At 47.8% G+C, this 19,032-nt stretch overlaps 1 long non-coding RNA gene across 1 annotated transcript in view; it reads right to left on the minus strand.

The window, feature by feature from the left end:
- Positions 1 to 258: 258 nt before the first annotated feature.
- Positions 259 to 19,032, minus strand: part of LOC103350134 (uncharacterized) — a 53,728-nt gene continuing 34,954 nt past the window's right edge. The window contains exon 4 of the long non-coding RNA XR_011390601.1: positions 259 to 611. This is a non-coding gene — a long non-coding RNA (uncharacterized lncRNA). The remainder of the gene's footprint in view (positions 612 to 19,032) is intronic.

Raw genomic sequence — 19,032 nt, forward strand, 5'->3', positions numbered from 1 at the left:
TCCACTCCCCAAATGGCTGCAACAGCCAGGGCAGGGCCAGGCAGAAGCCAGGAGCCATGAGTTTCTTCTGGGTCTCCCATGTGGGTGCAAGGGTCCAAAACCTTGAGCCATCCTCCGCTGCTTTCCTAGGTGCATTAGCAAAGAGCTTTATCTGAAGTGGAGCATCCAAGACTTGAACCCTCGCACATATGGGGTGCCAGCACTGCAGGCAGTGACTTAACCCACCACACTATAATTCCAGCCCCAACAGTAAAACTTTAGTACTGCTAAACCACCAAACTGATTTATAACTGGGAAAGTCAGGATGTTCAATTTCTATTTCCGACATGAACTCACAGAATTGACAATAGCTAAGTCAGTGAAAATGAAGGGAGTTCACACTGATTTAATGACCCACGGCTGTAGTGTCATTGCAAAATAGATCCAAATTGAGTCAACTCTGTCTTCATGGTATCTGCTTCACCACACATACCTTTAGCACCATCACATGTAACACATCTTAGCTGATTCTACTTCAGATTGTACTGAATTAGTGTATTCTGAAAATGTTCTCACCTGTAGTTATTCCAGGCCAGCTATCCACAGCAGTTAAATCTTCAATCACTGCAAGTCTGTATTTGAAATAAACAATTGGATAGTATCAATGATATCTGATCCTTATCAAAGAAAACCATTCAAAATCACTTGCCTTAGTTTTTTTTTAAATGTTATCATTTTAAAGTATCAATTAACTTGCATTTTTTAAAAAGATTTATTTATTTATTTGAAAGTCAGAGTTACACAGAAAGAAGAGAGAGAGAGAGAGAGAGAGAGGTGTGTCTTCCATCTGATGGTTCACTCCCCAATTGGCCGCAACAACCAGAGCTGTGCCGATCTGAAGCCAGGAGCCAGGAGCTTCTTCTGAATCTCCCATGCAGGTGCAGGGGCTCAAGAATTTGGGCCATCTTCTATTGCATCCCGAGGCCATAGCAGAGAGCTGGATCGGAAGTGGAGCAGCCGGGACTTGAACCGGCACCCATATGCAGGCAGCAACTTTACCAGTTATGCCACAGTGCCGGCCCCACTTTTGGTTTTTAAAGTTTATTGATTGATGTATGTATTTATTTGAAATACAGAGTGACAGCGGGAGGGAGAGATGAAGTAGGAGGGAGAGAGAGAGAAAGAGAGAGAGAGGGAGAGAGAGAGAGATCTTCCATCTGTTGCTTCACTCCCCAAATGCCCACAATAGCCAGGGATGGGCCGTGCCAAAGACTCTCATGTGAGCAGCAACAAGAACCCAAGTGCTTGGGTCATCATTTGCTGTCTCCCAGGGACATAAGCAGGAAGCTGGATCTGACGTGGAGGCAGGACTGCACCCTCAGCACTCCAATATGGGGTGTGGATGTCCCAGTGAGCTGTTAACCTCCTGAGTCACAGTGCCCACCTCTGCCTTAATAATTTAAATTGCTATTGATGTTGGTCCCAATGTCCCTAAGTTTTTGAGTGATTTTTATTGCCAAAAAGCTATTAGTCTTAAATAAGTTCATTTTGTCTGAACTCATTGTTTCAGCAAACTCAGTTAATACATTTAATTAACTCACCACTGTCAAAAAATTCTTCTCACTTGGCTAACAAATGAGCCCTTTGGAAACTTCGCTTTGTTTACAGTCTCATTTTCACTTTTAATTTTATAATTTTTGTGAACATTGCTTTCCCATGAGTTAAAAATCTGATGAGTTCTTAGTCTGATAACATTAGCATACATTATATTCTCTCAGCACAGTTGCAGTGTCATTACATAATTAAAACAATGCTTTGATATCTAATACAATAAACAAAAATCTACATTCCACTATTCTTTAAGAATGCAATGATCAGGGTCTACTTTTTCTTCTTTTCTTGTTTTGTCAGGATGGTTAGCCACAGGAAATTTTTAAAAAATTTGTAAATGTCACTATCTGTTGAAACACATGTCACTTGAAACATTGTCATTTTGTAACTGCAATTGAAAGCATACGGCTACAACTTAGCAGCTATGCCACACAGTGACAGCCACGAAGGCACTGTCACAACTACACAGCTCAGTAGTGTAAAAGTAGTCACAGAGAGTATGCAAATGAACGAGAATGGTCATGTTTCTACAAAACTTTCATTATAAACCCTGAGATTCAATTCCATGTAACTTTTGCATGCCCCAAAATATTTGAGAGAGAAGTGGGTTTGACCAGGCGTGGAGTAGCCCTGCTAGCTGCTGAGTGGGCCTCGGGGGACATGACTGGCAGTCCCAGCGCGGGGAGGCAGGTGGGCTGGTAGGTAGTCAAAATGAGGAAAAGAGAAATATCTCTAAGAGGGTACAAAATCCTTCTTTCTCCCCAAAGCTACCATTAGCAGGATCAAAGCGCCAAATCCCACTGCAGAGTTCCCAGTTTTATCGCAGGAATAGCAAGGAAGCAGCGATTCTGCCCTTCGGAGTATTGGTTTATCCTGAGAACAGAAAGAAGTTACTCGTCACGACTTTCTGACGGCTTTTTGTTTTATCATGAGCAAGCACGACAGGATAGATAGGATTACAACCCCGGCCTTTGGGTGGGTTTTGTCCTCAACCTCTGACTGTTAACTGCTGTTCTGTTTTTTTTTTACATCCCAAAAATTATGCTTAAAAGACTCGACTGTCACAGTTTCTCAGGTCCGCCTCTCGTGGAGCGCCCCCTCCTGGCTGCTGTGGCAGGTTTCTGACCTGAATGAATCTTGCTCTGTTCATTGTCTTGTCCGCATGGAAATTCTTCTCTCACATGAGACAAGAACCAAGGTTGCCTTTCTTCACCTCCATTTTACCTGTAACACCAATCTCATCACAGCAAACTCAGGTTCAAGTTTGATCTTGCATGTAAGTGTTGGAAATCCAGTTGGAGATAGATAGATGATAGAGATAGAGATAGATAGATGATAGAGTATAGAGATGTGAGACAGAGACAGAGAGAGAGAGACAGAGAGAGAAATCTGCTGGTTCACTCTCCAAATGACTACAACAGACAGGGTTGGGCTAGGCCAAGGTTAAGAGCCAGTAATTCAATCAGTCTCCCACGTAGATGGCAGGAACCCAAGTACTTGAGCTACCACCTGTTGCCTCCCAGCGTGTGCATTTAGCAGGAAGCTGAAATCCAGAGCAGAGCCGGGACTCCAACTCAGACACTCCAATGTGGAATGCAGGTTCTTCTCCAATGAGTTCCTTTTTAATTAATTTATTTTTTAAAGGAGATATTTTATTTATTATTTTTTTTGACAGGCAGAGTGGACAGTGAGAGAGAGAGAGACAGAGAGAAAGGTCTTCGTTTGCCGTTGGTTCACCCTCCAATGGCCGCCGCGGCTGGCGCGCTGCGGCCAGCACACCGCGTTGATCTGAAGGCAGGAGCCAGGTGCTTCTCCTGGTCTCCCATGGGGTGCAGGGCCCAAGCACTTGGGCCATCCTCCACTGCACTCCCTGGCCACAGCAGAGAGCTGGCCTGGAAGAGGGGCAACCGGGACAGAATCCGGCGCCCCGACCGGGACTAGAACCCTGTGTGCAGGTGCCGCAAGGTGGAGGATTAGCCTAGTGAGCCGCGGTGCGGGCTCAATGAGTTCCTTTTAAAATGTTATTTAGGGCAAATTCAAGCTTCTCCATATTGTCATTGTCACAGAATTGCATTTCATGAGTTTTTCTGAGAGGGACGAAGGTTGGCATGCAGGGCGGGTGCGGTGCACAGGAATGTGACAAGGGGAGAACTGGTGGAAAGAACACCACCCTGGAAAGCAAGGTCGTTGTGGAGAAATGACCCACTGCAGCAGCTCCAGAGGCACCCAGAGTTCGTGGTGATGTCTGTGAACGTAACTCTGAATCTCACATACCTGTGGATTGAAGACCACCCAGGGCCTGCTGGTGGAGGTCGAGTAGGCTCCAGAACTGCACAGCTGTCAACCTACAGATTGAAGACTCTCCCTCTGTCTCGAATGCACAGGAGACTCTATTTGGAAGGAGTTGTCTAAAGCTTTTGTCTCCTGGGGAACTGCAGAGTGCAGTCTGCTTGACCCTGGGTGGGGTGCGATGTCAGCAATGAGGTCCCCCAAACCAGGCGACATTTGGGTTGCATCAAGTATTTGCTTTCTGGAAGCTGCCTGTCCACGTCCCCCTCCTGGGGGACCTTTTCCTAACAAAGTGAAGTGAGAAGATTGGGGAGGGCAGTGCTGCGAGCAGAAAAGACAAGAGAAGCGGAAGCGGGGCAGGTCTGCCTCCCAACTGCCTGCCTCTTGCTCTGCTTATCTGTCCTGGGGAGAGGAGGAGGCTCTCCTCACACAGTGACCTTGTTTGCTGTTCCCAAAGGCTAAGGGTGAATTCTCAGAAAGATCGTTAGAGGTGTGTAACTCATTCTGTTGAGCCTCATTGGCTTCTCTCCCCAAGGACAAGCTACTACTACCTGATCTCTTTGTTCCTAGCAGAGTTCTCTTCCCCACCCGTCAGCAGCTGAGGTTAGGGAGCTCGGGAGAGGAGATTCTGAAAGCAGCCTGCAGCGGGCGGGCTGTCCCTGTCTGGCATGGTGGCCTCAGCGCTGTTCCCAGCGGCTGTGTGTCTGAACTGGTTCCGGCTCAGTGCTCATACCACAGCCTGCAAGACCCGCCCCTAAATGCAGGGGAGAGTGAGAAAGCTGTTTATCATCCTCTGCACCAGGGAAAAAAGGCTCCATCCTGATGTGAAAAGTCTCACTTCTGCTCAGTTATTGAAATAAACAGGCAAAAACAGGGTTTTAAGAGAAACCTCACTTCTATGGTCTCTTTCTACTTCAAGGACATTGCATATTCACCTTGTCCAATCTGTAAATGTTTGCAGTTCCTTTGGTTTTTAAATATTTTTATTTACTTATTTATATGAGAGAGAGTGAGATTGAGAGAGAGAGAGAGAGAGAGAGAGAGAGAGAGAGAGAGAGACATACCTTCCATCTGCTGGTTCATTCCCCAAATGGTTCACAGCCCACAATAGCCAGGACAGGGTCAGGCTGAAACCAGCAGCCAAGAACTCAGTCCCATTCTCCTACATGGGTGGCAGGACCCATCTACTTGAGCTATCACCTGCTGCCTCCCAGGGTGCTTATTAGCAGGAAGCTACTACTGAGGGCAGAGCTGGGATCCAAACCCAGGTACTCTCATATGGGCTATGAGTGTCCCAACTGCCAGGCCAAACTCTAGCTCCTTTTTGTGATCCTTGTCAAATCTGGAGGGCCTATCTTTTCCTGCCCATGTGTACTCCACCCCCATCCCTGGCCCTGAGAAACTCAAGTGTGAAAAGCCACAGGATAGGTGCCCTTGAGGTTGTTTGACTTCTGTGGGTTAGTGTGCTCTTCAAGAATATATGACCAAAGTATGCTAACCAGAGGGAGCCTGTTCTCTTACGTTTGAGTGTAGACTTCATAAATGGCCAAAATGTGACCAAAGGAAAATGAAACAGGACATAAAGCATGTGGCTTAATGGAAAACCTTACTGGCTATTCAGGACAGAATGAGATGCCCATCTTCTGTGGGCTCACGTGCAGGGTACTGGGGTCTTACAGCCTGCTTCTTCCTTGGAAGCCAGCTCAGGGCTTGGTCTCTGACACTGATAAGGAAGGCTGCAGCTTGCAGCCCAGAAAGTGTTTAGCATCAAACTGGCCAAGCAATCTTTACAAAGGCTCTGGTCAGACCATTTCAACAAACCATCCCCTAGAGAGAGTTCTGAGAAATGCAGAGACAATTTTAAGTGACTCATCCACCATTGAAGCAGCTATTAAATTGTCTATTTTTGAAATTCACTCTATAAAACTTTCAAATGGCTTTTAAATGCATTTTCAGCTCTGTTATGGCCTGTGAAAGCATCATTAAAAAGAAAATGAGTGTAAATGCATAAAGAATAATGGGCTCATCCTCCCACTATGAAAGAATGTCTGACATTGTCTATCCCTCTCTCTGCGTCCCCTGCGTGGAGACATCTACACCCTGGGACAAGCCTAGTGGTGGAAGGACTGGTTGGTGTTAAGCCTTATGGGGTTGTGCATTCTGGTCCTGACTGTCATGGCCAAGATGTGTTCTTTTGGGCACGTTTCCAACCTCTCTGAGCCTTGGTTTATTCAGCTGTGGTAAGGGTGCGTCCTGTTGAAAGCCTTTGGCTGGCAAGTGCAACACTGTGGCTGTAGGGTGAGGATTGGCTAGGTCAGTGCTGAGCCACGGCCCCTGTCCCGGGCTGCCCATCTTGTCAGGGTGGAGGCTTTACCGTTGATGCCAGAGAAAGAAATGTAGGGAGGTAGAATGCTTCCAAGGTTAGAAAATTGGCAAATGCAGTTTCAAGACCAAGTCTCCCGCCTTCGAGTGCATTGGATGCCCACAGCAGGCGTAGAAGCATCGCCTTTGGGCACTACTATTGTTCCCTTTCAGCGCTGAATGAACTGAGCTTAGGTAGTTCACACGCAAGCCTGCAGTTGTTAAGTAGCCCAACAAGAACCCGGCCTGAGATGCTGAGGCCTGCAGCCCCTCCCTCGCCCACTGACTCCATAAAAAGACAAATCAGGCAGACAGCCGGGGCCACACCAGTCTCCTCCACAGCACCCAGCTGCGCCGGCTTTCACTTCCTGGGGCCTGTGTTTGCACCCTGGTGGAACTTCCGGGGGGGGGGGGGAAGCTCAGCCCTGCTGCGTGCTCGCAGAGGCCAGTCTGGTCCACCACCCGTGGCTGGGCAGTGTGGTCGCTCCAGACTGCACTCCACCACATAAGGGAATGACAGCTGGAGGATGTTACCTTGTATCACCACTCTGCTCAACACCATCACTTCAGGGGCCGGCATTGTGGCCCTGCAGGTTAAGCCACTGTCTGAGGAGTTGATACCCCACACTGACACTGGTTCAAGTCCCGGCTGCTCCACTTCTGATCCAACTCCCTGCTAATGCACCTGGGAAAGCACCAGGTATTTGTGTATGGGCCCCTGCACCCACACGGCAGACCTGGATGGAGTTCCAGGCTCTTAGATTGGCTTGCAGGTAGAAGATTTCTCTCTCTCTGTCTCTCCCTCTTTCCTTCTAACTCCACCTTTCAAATCAATCAATAAATAACTCTAAAAAAAACCCCACAATCATCACCTCCACAGTGGGGTCCTCTCCTCTCTGCAGAAGAGTGAGGGAGGGAGGAGAGCCCCAGATGCCACCAGAAACTGTGAAGTAGATGCAGCCTCCCAAAACAATGACTGGATCCCAAGTCTAACCACAGCAGCTGCAGTTTCCACACAGAAGGGTCTTGCCTAGGGGTCCCAGTCTAGCCAGGAGGAAGGTGGAAGTGGGGGGCGGGCTTGTCTCTAAGCTGTCTGTTTTCATCCAGCCTGCAGCCTGCATGCTCATGTGAGGTGACAGTGGAGAGTGAGCAGGGTCCTTATAAGAAAAAGTGTTAGTAGGGGCCGATGCTGTGGCGCACTAGGTTAATCCTTCCCCTGTGGCACTGGCATCCCATATGGGCGCCAGTTCTAGTCCTGGCTGCTCCTCTTCCAGTCCAGCTCTCTGCTGTGGCCCGGGAAGGCAGTGGAGGATGGCCCACGTGCTTGGGCCCTGCACCCATGTGGGAGACCCAGAAGAAGCTCCTGGCTCCTGGCTTTGGATCGACGCAGCTCCGGCTGTTGCGGCCATTTGGGGAATGAACCAGCAGATGGAAGACCTTTCTCTCTGTCTCTCCCTCTCACTGTTTGTAACTTTACCTCTCAAATAAATAAATAAAATCTTAAAAAAAAAATAAAAAGTGTTAGTATGGAGGACAAAGAGGCAAAGAGGGTGGCCCAATGGACTCTGCCAGGAAAAGGAGAAAGGGACGAAAGCTCTGGGGAATATTCCAGCATGCCAGAGGGAACCCACAGGCTGCAGAGGAGCCAAGAGACCTACGCATGCTGACTCAGACAGCAGCAGGCGCGTGGGGCTGCGCTCCAGCGTGCGGCAAAACAGTCCGTGTCTTTTGGTTATTTTAGATTGACACTGAGGGGCAGGCCTTTGGCCTGGTGGTCAGACGCAGGTTAGGACACCCTGTCCTACACTGGAGTGCCGAGGTTCAATTCCCAGCTCCAGCTCCTGGCTCCCACTTCCTGCTAACGCAAACCTGGGAGGCAGCAGTGATGGCTCAAGTAATCAGGTTCCTGCCATGCACATGGGAGACCCGGATTGAGCTCCTGGTTCCATTTCCATCCCCCTCCACTCCCACTACCCTGCCACACACATACCCCTCTCATCACTGCCGGCATTTGGAGAATGACAGGAACGCTCTCTGTCTCAAATAAATTTAAAAATACATTAACATTAAGATCAACTTTCCTCCCCAGGGCAACTGGCTACCCTATACTTCCCCTCAGCAAAGGAGTAAGTTTAGCTTATGTGACTTGCAGCCGAGGAGGAAAAGGCAAGCTTCCTTAGGCACTAGAATAATTAGTGCATGAAGGCAAGAGGCCGCCAGGCCCCACTGTTAAGGGCAGGGAGCCTCTCGCTGTCACCGGCCTTCTGTTGAAGTCCCCTCAACACTGGGCCTGGCTCCTCTGGCAGCGTTGCTCAGTTGGTTTAAATACTTCATTTGCCTCTGGTTATCTATAATGACTGTGTATAGAAAAAAGCATTAGAAGAAAAGAAACACCTTTGAAATACTGTAATATGCTTATCTCTGAATGATGAGATGAAAGGCATGTATTATCTTCTTTATGCTTTTCTGTGTATTTCCAATTATTTTACAATGAATAAGCATTACTTTGGAGAACTGAAAAAAATAATTATTTAAAACAAAACAAACCAAAAAACACGGCAGCGAGCGCTTAGCCCAGTGACTACGACTCCACTGTCTCCCATCAGCGTTTGGGTTCGAGTTCTGCCTTTAGCTTCTGACCAGACAGCAGTGGTGATGGCTCAAGTACCTGGGCTCCTGCCAGCCATGTGGGAAACCCGGGCTGCATCCTGCCCTGGCCCACCCCCAGCCACTGCAAGCACCTGTGGAGAGAACCAGGCCACAGGAGCTCTCCATCCCATTGTCTTTATCTGTCTCTTAAATACAAGTTTTAAAAAGTCAAAAACAAAAACTCCAAAGGAAGGTAATGTGGATGAAGCAGCAGGAAGGTGGAAATGAAAGCAAAAACTCAATCTCAGAAAGCCAGGGTATGGCACTGTGGCATTATAAGCTAAGCCTCTGCCTATGGGTCAGAATTCTCACATGGGCACCGGTTCATGTCCTGGCTGCTCCACTTCCGATCCAGCTCTCTGCTATGGCCTGGGAAAGCAGTGGAGGATGGCCCAAGTGCTTGGACTCCCACACATGGGAGACGTGGAAGAAGCTCCAGGCTCCAGGCTCCTGGCTTCAGATTGGCCCAGCTCTGGCCATTGTGGCCATTTGGGGAGTGAACCCACGGATGGAAGATCTTTGTCTCTCTCTCTCTGTCTCTGTCTGTCTGTAATTCTGCCTCTCAAATAAATAGATAAAATCTAAAACAAAACAAAACCCAAAAGTTGGCTTAACCAACCACTAGTTTCCTTTTGCTTGGGACTGGCAAATCTGACTCCGGCCAGAAGAGGGCGCCCAAGGGACAGCGCCGCTGAGTCCTCACTCTGGCTGATTTGGTGCCAGGCACTGTGATTTTCGGTGTTGTTTCCAGTAAACCCTCTCAGGGTCCGGAGAGCCAGCGTGGTGGTGAATGCGCCCTGTGTGGGAGGTCACCACAAAACACACCAAACACCGGAGTCAGGGAGAAGGTTTATCGTCAGGTGGGGGAAACCTGACAGGCTGCCTCCCCGTGCACAGAGAACAGCACCCTGTACTGGGAGAACAGGTCCTAGATAGCTTTGTAGAGGTAAGGAAGCGGGAGCAGCGAATCCCGGTAGGTGGCTGGGCCATCTGGTCACTTGACTTCTAGTAAGCCAGGGTGGGCTCAGGAAGGCAGTACCATTTTACTAACAATGTGCCCAGTGAAGCAGCATGCGGTGCACTAAGAGGCAGAAGCAAAGACCCGCACACCTGAGCCCTGCCGCCTCCCAGGGCTGGCACAGCGCCCTACCTCGGGAAGACCTGAATGGGAAACCTGCAGCCAAGGGTACCCCGAGGCAGACCCTGAAACCTCCGAGCCCCCTCCACAAACCTCCGGTGCCTGATCCTCACTGCCTATTAGTTCGGGGCTAGAGCTAGGCTCCGGGTTCAGCTGCCACTTGCAAGAAGCTGTATCCCATATGCAAGTGCTGGTTCCAGCCCTGGCAGCTCCAGTCCCCATCCAACTCCCTGCTAGTTCCCCTGGGAAAGCAACGGAGGATGGCATGAGTGCTTGGGACTCTGCCACACACATGGCAGGCATGAGTGGAGTTCCTGGCTCTTGGCTTCAGTCTGGCCCAGCCTTGGATGTCTCGGCCATTTGAGGAGTGAACCAGCAGATGGAGGATCTCTTTCTCTCCTTCTCAAACTCTGCTTTTTAAATGAATAAATCTTTAAAAATAAAAAAGAAGGTAGCCCGGCCGGCGCCGCAGCTCACTAGGCTAATCCTCCACCTTGCGGCACCGGCACACCCGGTTCTAGTCCCGGTCGGGGCGCCGGAATCTGTCCCGGTTGCCCCTCTTCCAGGCCAGCTCTCTGCTGTGGCCAGAGAGTGCAGTGGAGGATGGCCCAAGTGCTTGGGCCCTGCACCCGCATGGGAGACCAGGATAAGTACCTGGCTCCTGCCTTCAGATCAGCACGGTGTGCCGGCCGTGGCGGCCATTGGAGGGTGAACCAACGGCAAAGGAAGACCTTTCTCTCTCTCTCTCTCTCTCACTGTCCACTCTGCCTGTAAAAAAAAAAAAAATTAAAAAAGAAGGTATCCAAAGTTCATAGTCCTTGGCAGCAGCTAGAGTGGTTGGTAATATTTCCTCCTTTAATGGTCTGATTCCACCTGAAAAGCTTCAGTGTTTATCATGCTTTCCCTTTTACTATTCACAATATATGTGATAATTCACGATCATGCAAACAGTGTATGTGTATAAAAAAAGCAGTCTCCTTTTGCCACCTTCTTACCAATTCCTTTTTCCATAGATGAGTACTAGTAAAAGGTTCTTAAATGTATTAGTATCCACATGTTTATTGTGTGGATATCTATATGGATGCTTGTCCAGCCAGCCAGCCAGCCAGCCATATGTCCCTGGAAGAAATTAATCCAAGTGTTAGCAGAGGGGACCGAGTATTTGGCACAGCAGTTGAGGCACCACTTGGGATGGGTACATGCCGTATAGGAGTGTCTGCATTCAAGTTACACCTGTGCTCCCGATTCCAGCTTCCTGCCAAGGCACACCATGGGAGGCATCGGAGGATGGCTCAAGTGAGTGGGTCCCTGCCGCCCATGTGGGAGAATAGGATGGAGATCCTTGCTCTTGACTGTCAGAAAGCATTTGCAGAGTGAACTAACAACAGAAGGGCGATCTCTCCCTGTCTCTGTTTTTCAAATAACTCAGATAACTTAAAAAAACACTTGACAGTGGTAACTTCTAAGTGATAGAATAGTGAGTGATTATTAGTTCCTTAATGTTTTGCAGTGAAAATTGTGTGTGTGTTTGTTGTGTGTCAGGGGTGAAGTGTTGCTATTTTCAAAACTCAACTCCTCTGAAGGTTGTCCTCATTTCTACATACACAGACTGACTCCAGGCAGCTCTGAGTCTTCCTGTCTTGCTTGGGGGAGTCATTTCCGCTTCACCCAAAAGCCCTTGGGGGCTGCTAATCACACAGCCGGAGGCTTGAGTTTCCCTGGTTGGTGATTATAATGGACTCGGCTACTGCCTGTCATTTTATCCACTCCAGGAGCAATCAGAACATGTCCTGCTGGCTTCTGAGAAATAACAATTTAGACCTGTAAGAAAGGGCACTTCTTGTTGGTTTTTAAAATGCAATATTGGAAACTTTCCTCTGATTTTGGAGGCCAGAGAACTCAAGCTCCAATATATACCTTGTTTTCACCAACTTGGAATCTTTTTCCCTGTGGGAGTTAGGTGGAGATTACATGCCTCTTTCTTGCCTTCCCAAGAGAGAAGTGTTTGTGGCTGGATTGTCTGCACATAGAACCCTAAACGGAGCTGGGTGTGGTGTTTGTGAGGGGCTCATAGACAAAGCCTAAAAGTCTCCATGGCCCTGCTGCCGTTCCGGGGCAGTCTGGTATGAATTTTGTTCTTGTCAGTGGTTTCTTTAAAACAAATGTGGTCAAAGCAGGTTAAAGCCCTGGCCTGCAATGCCGGCATCCCATATGAGTGCCAGTTCGTGTCCCAGTTCCTCCACTTCTGATCAAGCTCCCGGGTAATGTGCCTGGGAAAGCAATGGAGAATGGCCCAAGTGCTTGTGTTAGGTAGGAAGTCAGATATGAGCTTATGTGTATGTGACAAAGGCCTAAAGAATTGACATCTAGGTCCAGCATATGCATCTCAAAGTCATCCCAATAACCTTCCAGGGGCAGCCCAGTATTTGCATCTTGCCCTGCCCCTTCTACCCGATAACCGGCCAGGTGGGGGTCCCTGCCCCTTCTGCCCAGTATCTGCATTTCAAATATCCTGTTCAGGATCCTGATCCTCCAGGGGGTCCTGCCCATCCTTCCTCTAACTGGGACCGCACCAGCCAGGCTTCCCCCTGTCTGATAACTTCAGGGGGAAAACTCAGATAGGAACTTTTCTATTTACATCCAAGAAGTCCTTTGTTCAAAGAGGAGCAGAGGTAGAGAGGCAAGACCCATCCCCTTAAAAACCCCCAGCCTCAACCAGACTGTGTGCTCAGCCCTCTGCCTCTATGCTGAGCTGCCCACCTGGCCTGCCCAGGTATATTCTCTCCACTCAACCATGTAACCTCACTCTCCCCCAGTCTGAGCAACTGGGCACTCTCTCAGGTTCTGTCTGGAGAGGTGCCCATCTGATCTTATGGATGTCTTTACCCTAATAAACCTTGCTATTTGCTTTCCACTTACTCTCTGTCTCTCACCGGAATTCTTTCTTGCGGAAGACAAGAACCCTAGCATTCACTGGTAACACCTGGGCTTCTGCACCCACGTGGGAGACCTGGAAGAAGCTCTTAGCTCCTGGCTTCAGCCTGGCCTAGCCCCAGCAGTTTTGGTCATTTGGGGTTGAACCAGAGGATGGTAGATCTCAATCTCTCTCTCTTTCTCTCCTCTCTCTCTGTAGCTCTGCCTTTCAAATAAATAAATAAATCTTAAAAAGGGTTGTAGAGGCAGGATACTCCTTTTTAGGCACTTCTCCAGTTCTTTCTGAAGAACACATCAACTGCAGATTTGGGATAAACCTGAGCTTGGGTTGTATTTTAGAACTGAAACAGTGAAACACAGCAACAGTGGCGCTGTAGTCTATACCTCAGTTTAAGGTATTCTCTAGTGCTGAAATGTCCACAGGCTCAGAGAAAAGAAACAGAATGCCTAGGTTTCTGTCAGGGCAGCCCCAGTTAAAGCCAGGTTATTGTAACTAATTCCTCAAGGCACAGGTGACATGCTCCAAGCCTGGAGAACTTCCAGGGAGCCATGACCTCACTTAATGAACAAGGTCAAGGCCTAGAAACCAACCATCTGGGGAGTAGAATTTTCAAATGATTGGATGAAGATTTCAAAACAGCTGTTTTAAAGAGACTCAATGAACTTCATGTGAATGCAGAGAAATGAGTTAGTACTGTAATACAGAGAGGTGGAAATCATTAAATCAGAGAGAAATCCTTCAAATGAAAAGTACACTAAGTGAAACTTAGAATGCAATAGAAGGCATCAATAGCAGAACTAATGAAACAGAAAAAAAAAAATCAGTGAGCTCAACGACAGGCTGTCTGCAAATACACCATTGGAGAAAAAAGATACAAGAATGAAGAAAGCCTACAGGAATTCTGAGACAGCATGAAAAGAGCAAATATCTGACCTTTTGAGGTTCAAGAGAGACTTGACAATGACAAAGGGGTAGAAAGCATATGCAAAAAGGAAACTGCTCAAACCTTGAGAAAGCTCCAACTATCCAGGTGCAGGAAGGTCAAAGGTGACCATGAGATTCACCCCAACCAAGTCAACCCCAAGACATATTGTGATCAAGCTCTCCAAAGATGATAATAAAAATTTGTCTAATTTAGGTAGTTTGCGGCTTTTATCTTATTTTTAAAAAATATTTATTTATTTATTAAAAAGGCAGAGTTACAGAGAGACAGACAGAGTCTTCCACTGGCTAGTTCACTCTTCAAATAGCCACAACAGCCAGGGCTGGGCCGGGCTGAAGCCAGGAGCCAGGAACTCCTCCCAGGCTTCCTACATGGATGGCAGGGGCATACGCACTTGGGCCATCCTCTGCTGCTTTCCCAGGGAACTGAATTGGAAGCAGAGCAGCTTGGACTCCAACTGTTGCTCACAGGGGTTGCTAGTGTTTCAGGTAGCAGCTTAAATAACAGCACCACAACCCTGGCCTCTGATATTCATTTTGATTTTAGTGTGTTTTTGTTTTTGTTGAGTTTGGAGTTGTAGAATTTTCTAGATAAATAAAGGTCCTATTACTTGGATTCTTGTCAAAGGCACTCTGCTAGTGATCACCCAAAGAACTTTGATATCATTTTGATATCACATTGTTTGACTAAGTCTTTTCCAAATTACAATCATTGAATTTCAAGAAAGCCATGCTTTGCAGATTGGTTTTACTAGCCAACAACTTAAAAATGAAAAGAGGGGGAAGGAGTGTGGCAGGACAGCAAGCATCAGTTGAAATGAAAGGGGTGCTATATACAAACAGGTTTTTAAAAACCTTTCCTAGAATTAAAGCAGGTACTAGGACCAACAATCAACTCCCGAATTCTTGAAAGCAATCGTAAGGGCATTAAATCTCCCGGAAGCTGAAAGCAGCTTGTAGGAGGAGGGCTCCTCGGACTGCTCAGCTCCTCTCACTTGAGTCTCAACCTGCTGCCGTTGTCCAGGCCCCAGGCCTGGCAGGATAACAACAAGGCGGCTCCCGGAAAAGGGCAGCAGGAGTTTTCCTGGGCACACGCTCTACTGTATTGCAGAGTAGAAATGGAAATCTCAACTTTAATGTGACTTTTTCTAAACTTGAATTTCGTTGGTATCAAAGTATTTTTTCATGGGGCCAGTGCTGTGGCGTACTGGGTTAAGCCTCTGCCTACAGTGTCAGTGTCCCATATGGGCATCTGTTTAAGTCCCAGCTGCTCCACTTCCCATCCAGCTCCCTGCTAATGCGCCTGGGAAAGCAGCAGAAAATGGCCTAAGTGCTTGGGCCCCTGTGTTCATGTGGGAGACCTGGAAAAAGTTCCTGGCTCCTGGCTTTGGTCTGTCCCAGCCCTGGCCATTGTGGCTGTTTGGGGAGTGAATCAATGGATGGAAGATCTTAATAGTTCTCCTTTAGTGGTTTTATTTTGTCTTGAAATAGAAAGGTTGACCCAGATTCTGGATGCTGGGAAACGGGTGCATTTGTAGCCTCAACTTCCTTAAACTGCAGTTCTTAAAGAACCTCCCATTAGAACAGACTTTGAGGAGGTGTCACACAACACTGGTGCTTGGCCAGGCTTTATCTTTGACTCTGCTCCTTCATTCTTTTCAGGCCAATCCTTTCCAACTTGTGGCTGCAGCTGCCATTCAGAACCATACAACTCTGAATGGATAGAGCTCTGATTCCTCTCCAACACCACCGGTGCATTTTCCTCTGCTTTCTGAACATCTACCAAATAGGTGTTTTCAACTTGACATGTCCAAACTAGTCATATTCTCCCCACCACTGGTAGCTGTTATGCCCTCCGGGTTCCTTTCTGCATTTGGTTTAGCAGCATTGTCATTCGCCAAATTACTCCAGCTGGAAATCTTGGCATCGTTCTAAGCCCCATGCTCTTCCTCCACACCCCCCCCCCATTTCCTGTCTGTCACCAAGGCCTGTCCTCTTCTACCCTAAGCAACCTCACCCTTCCATCCTCTTAGCTCCTCGTCATGGTTCAGGCTCTCAGCACTTCTCATGCGACTGGAACCCCTGCCTTCTAACTAGTCCCTGGGCCACAGCAGCAGCAGCACCCATCCTCACGGCTGTCGTAGAGAGGGGTAGAACATATAGCTCAGTTCACATTTCTCTGCTGCTTAAACCCATCTGACACTTCCCCATTGCCTGGGAGAGAAAGCCCAAACTCTGGTCATGTCACATCAAGTCCTTCCCCACCAATGTTGGCTTCCATCGTCCCAGCTTTCTCCTCTGACACTCTCCTCCGTACATCCTATGGCTGCCTATGGTCCAGTTTTCCTAGTCTGCAGTCTCTCCTTCCTGGTTAAAACAACAATGATCATTACAGCATCTCCTGGTCTCTCTTGCAGTTAGAGGTGGCATAGTGAGTGTAAACAGAAGTATCATGTGGGAGTGTCCACGGACATTTTCAAGAGGAAGCAGGCACATGTCCTTTGCCTCTTTTCTTTTGCTTCCTTCTCTGTTCTATGGTTCAGAATGGAAATGTTGCCATCTTGGACCCGGAAGAGGAGGCTCGCACACAGAGGAAGGTGGAGCACCAGGCTGGAAAGTGCTCTGCACAGGGACCTCCACAGCCTGACTACTTGCCTCTGGAATCGGCTGAGAAATAAACTTCTGGCTTGGTTTGCCACTATTATTTTGAGTCTCTGTCCCCCTCCCTTTTTTTTTTTGACAGGCAGAGTTAGACAGTGAGTGAGAGAGAGACGGAGAGAAAGGTCTTCCTTCCGTTGGTTCATCCCCCAAGTGGCCACTAAGGCCAGTCCGCAGCACCGATCTGAAGCCAGGAGCCAGGTGCTTCCTCCTGGTCTCCCATGCGGGTGCAGGGTCCAAGCTCTTGGGTCATCCTCCACTGCACTCCCGGGCCACAGCAGAGAGCTGGACTGGAAGAGGGGCAACCGGGACAGAATCTGGTGCCCCAACCAGGACTAGAACCCGGGTGCCGGTGCTGCAGGCGGAGGATTAGCCTAGTGAGCCGAGGCGCCAGCCAAGTCTCTGTCCCTTGACACTAAGCCAAATTCTAACTTCTCAGAAGTCGGTACCAGATAGGGGAGGCTGCAGTATGCTCCACACTTATCTTTGTTGTTGTTATTTTGCAGAGGAATTCAAGAAGGCAGCCAACCCCAGACTCTTGGAATTCTTCACTCTTTCCATAAAGGCTTATTACCATAGCCACTTGGCCTTCCAAAATTTTGACTTCCATCTACTTTTTTTGCCCAGGTGACTGCTAGTGATTATATATAACTTCTGCCATTGCAGACTTCACACTGGGAGGCCTTGCAAAGTACACCTGATTGGCAGGATCATACCTAAAGCCAAAGCTTCAAGCACTCTGTCCATGTAGTTTTAGTTCAGGTTTTGTAGAACAGGCACACAGCCTGGGACTGGATGCCGAGTTAGTCTCCCTGGGTGTCTGGCACACAGTCCTCAATGCAGCCTCCTGGGACAATTCGTCCTTCTGCAGACTTGTCAATACAATGGTCCCTCCTTGACGTCATGCCTGTGTTTCCTTCTGCCCTCAATCTTGTCTCACTCCCTTTCTCCCTTCTCTACTTTGTGAGTTTATGCTCCTCTTGCAAGATCCATCACACATGTCATCCTCTAACAGAGCAAATGCATCCTGCCTGTTGCTGGATCTCATAGCACTTTGAGTATCCCTTGGTAATAGTCATTAGGTGAACCATAATTATTGGCTTCTAGATCTCTCTTTGCTGTTAAAATGTGACCTTTATGAGAGCAGGATTATAAGCAACTGTGACCCCTATTGCCGTCCTGTTTATATTCTCAGTCAAGAATAGGGCAGTCATTGAAGAAGGGTTTGTTGAACTAGTGAATAATGGATAATGGCTCCAAACAAGTCTCTCTCTCTTCTCCCAGACTGGAGGGTTAAGAGTGTAGACTCCAGAGGCGATGTTTGGTGTATGAAGACACCACTTGGGATGCCAGCCTTCTGTATTTGAGTACCTCAGTTTGAGTCCTGTCTCGTCTTCCAATCCAGTTTCCTGCTAATGAGTACCCTGGGAGACAGTAGTGATAGCTTAAGTAACTGGGTCCCGTTACCCATGTGGGAGACCTGGATTGAGTTCTTGGCTCTGTGTCATTGTGCATCTGCATCCATAATGAAATAGCAGCTTATTTTTCACATTTTCTTTCAGTGCCTAACCCCACTCCAAAAGAATTCATAAAGGTTGCTGAAAATGTCACAACAGACATGAATGTTTAAGCCTCCAAGTCTTTATTAACCTTTCTGTTTCAAAATAGCTTATGGGAAACCCATCTGTGATGGGAATGTATTACTGTTGCTAACTTAGCCAACACAATCCAACTTGTCTAAACTGATGAGGCTAAAACACAGTTGAGACTCACATAGAGTCTAAGTCCTGGAGATGTATTTACATCTTACACTTTCTTGGTCTCTCTGCTCCTTAGAAACATGACTATCTACCTTTGTATCAATTACTATAATGAAGTGTCCATGAATTATCCATTTTTTGTTTCTATATGTTTTAGTTTTTTTTAAATGAGATGAGATATAAATGGGGCTTGCTGGGCATTGTGGACATAAATAAAGCTTTCTCTTAAAGGTTGCTCATTCAAGGGTTCTAGACAAACCTGGAGCATCCATTGGATCAGGTTCCAGTTCTTTGATACAAAACAGGGACGGGTTTATTTCCCAAACTGGCAGTTTTCTGAGGGCTGGTAATAGCCAGAGATCCCACACTTCTGTTTTCAACTTTTCGTTTTTCTCCTGGAACATTTATAAGCCTGCTCTGGATCCTCGGTGGCATGCAGTGTTTCACAGACATCTTCCAACAGAGAGGAAGCTGTAATAAATACATCCAAAATAAATGTCTGCCTGAGGCAGGGACTTTCATAATGTCCATGTGTCAGAAGATCTAAGTTTAGAGAAACTAGACAGAGGGGACCATGTCCAGTTTTGCTTCCTTTTAAATGTTTTCCTTCCACTTTATTCCTGCCTTGACTTTGCAGAATCCACAGCTTTCTCAGCTGTTCATATTCTTCCCTGGAAGCTGATGGCTGTGCTGGCAGCCCAGCTCCCTGT

This window comes from Oryctolagus cuniculus, chromosome 7 (genome assembly GCF_964237555.1).
Source record: "Oryctolagus cuniculus chromosome 7, mOryCun1.1, whole genome shotgun sequence".
Lineage (NCBI taxonomy): Eukaryota > Metazoa > Chordata > Mammalia > Lagomorpha > Leporidae > Oryctolagus > Oryctolagus cuniculus.